Below are 2,852 nucleotides of genomic sequence, written 5' to 3'. Positions count from 1 at the left end.
AATAGATTTAGGGTCGTAGAACCGGGTTTTAGTACCATACCCCTACATTTAACTTAACAAGTTCATTCGAGATGTATTGCAGATGGAGCTCATCATGCACTTGTTCAGAAGATGAAACTTGCACAACTAAGAGGCAAATTACCACCCCAAACGCGACTCGAAACACACCAAAGGGGTCTGCGTTGGTGGCCAAACATTCCACTGCTGTATTGAGCCCGCGTGTTGTTGCGGGTTCACGTGTAAGGCCCCGATCTCGGCGCCCTACTTTGGTGTTGGATTTACTCATAAACACAGTTCTGCATATCAGAGTGAATTAAAACTTTTTGTGGAATATAATAGAATAACCATATATTACATAACATTCTAAATCTTGCCTTAACATCATTCAAATTTGTCCTTTCAAATAAAACGTAATCATATATGACAACATAACATTCTTCTCAAGATGCCAGAATTTTCAGTCCAATGCCATGTGTCCTTATTCAAGCGAGCCGCCTCAACCTATTCACCTGCGTGCATACTAAAAGTGAGCAACGCTGAGTGAGTTCTAGTTAATCAGGCAACATACAATACATTCACATACATACATACATACATACATACATACATACATACATACATACATACATACATACATACATACATACGTACGTACGTACGTACATACATACGTACATATGTACATACGTACATACATACATACATACATACATACATACATACATACATACATACATACATACATACATACATACATACATACATATCTGAAGATACATATTACATACTTAGCCTATTATCTTTCTTTCTTCGTACATACATACTTTCTTTCTTTCATACTCTCATACATTCATTCACACATTCTTCCATACATACATAACTATCTTTACCATCTCAGATATTAGTAGGTTCTGGTCCCTTTCTTCTCTATCTCAGATATTATTAGGGTCTGGTCCCTTTCTTCTCTGTCTCAGATATTATTAGGGTATGGTCCATTTCTTCTCTATCTTAGATATTATTAGGGTTTGGTCCCTTTTATCTCAGATATTGTTAGGGCCTGGTCCCTTCTTTTCGGGCAACCATACATATGCTTCTTTACACTTACATTCTATTATATACTTTTACACATACTCCTAATCATTCATATATCATTCATGCATCTTATGTAAAATTCACCTTTCCTAACGATACGTGCAATATCCGAAGATCTTTCACGTACCGACAAGCATTCATTCATAACTTTAATCATTATCACATAAATCATATAAGGCATACACTTACCACTTAGGGTAAGTGTATTAACTAATCACATCGAGTATGCACACACCCCCAAAAACATAACAAGGAAATGGGGCTAGAAACTCACCTGAACTCTGTTCCTCTCAGAATTAATGGTAACTCCTTTCTTTAACCGGGCACGGCTAAATGTATAACAATTACACGTATCAATTAACTATCACTATCCGTAACGTATTTCTAGTTTGTTATAACCCTCAACGGACGGGTTCGGGGGAAGTGCCCCAGGCAGCAGGGTTCTAGGGGTGGCAGCCCCTGGCGGGGTTAAGGGGCTGGCTGGGGTTAAGCTACTAGGTCAACTTAGAAAATTTTTATTTCCATTAAGGGTTCTTAGCAAAATTTTCATTAACATTCTTAAATGATTATCTTTTTCATTACTCATGAACCTTTAAAGGTACCCTTGTTTAATTCATAAAGTTCGAGGGCTTCTTTGTAATTGATCCATTTTATTCTAAGTCTGGGGACCTTTCTGTCATCTGTTCAATATCCATTCGTTATACACTCCCTTAATGAATGGGGTTCATTCGTTATCCTGACTAACGAATGAGCATTCGTAAATGGGGAATCTATAATGAATGAGAATTCTATAACGAATGGGATACTTCTTAACTAATGAGTATTTCATAGAGAATGGGCTTATTCGCTTGACCTGGCTAACGAATGGACCTTCCAACGAATGGGGGTTCATTCGTTAGTTCACCGTAACGAAAGGCATAGCGAATGGCTGAACGAATGCTGTTCATTCGTTATTCTTCCCTTAACGAATGGGCATCACGCAACTAGGGTTAGGGAACGAAATGTCTGAACATTCCCTGACATTCCCCAATCCTTGGCGCCGTCTTTCCGCCGCCGTGACAGAAAAAAACGTGTTTTTACACCGTTTTCATCGTTTTTCGTCCCGATCGTTCCGGATCCGAGCTAAGGTGACCCCTAAGTTCGTCATTCGATCGGCATATATCTGATTTCATCCGAATCTCGTGACTTTAACGGTTGAGGGTGTCGGTTAGTCGTTTCACGACTAGAGTTAACGGGTTTGGAATCCATATATGATCATTCTATCATTACCTCGGATCAATGCTCGGTTTTCCTCCTTGGGTTCGGCTAGAGAAATAGAGAAAGAGAGAGAGAGAAAGGCTTAAGTGTGTGTTTTGGATGGTGTAAGGAATGGGTGGAAATTAATGTAATTAATGAATAATTGTAGTTTATACATTAAGGGTCATGGGCTTAAGCCCATGATCTTTCCTCCTTCCTTATTAATCCAAACCCATCACCCATATTATTTAATTGCTCAACCCAACACAAGCCCAACTCATATAATTTAATATTATTATTTTATTAACCGAAACTGGAAACATGAAACAGGATGTTACATCACGCAAGTTATCTCCTTGTATTGGTTTATAGTGTTTGGTGTGGTGGGTAATGGGTTGTCGGTGTGAGTGCGTTTCCGCATGTGCATTTTCTTGGTTGGGTCTTTTTTTTTGGGGGGGGGGGGTTGCACTAAAATATTAGCCAATGCATATATATTGGATACATTGTGCTTTGTGAAATATTTG

Source organism: Bidens hawaiensis, unplaced genomic scaffold (assembly GCF_021521415.1).
Source record: "Bidens hawaiensis isolate Kalapana, Puna unplaced genomic scaffold, B.hawaiensis_p1.1 tig00035458_1, whole genome shotgun sequence".
NCBI lineage: Eukaryota > Viridiplantae > Streptophyta > Magnoliopsida > Asterales > Asteraceae > Bidens > Bidens hawaiensis.
This window is presented reverse-complemented; position numbering follows the sequence as displayed.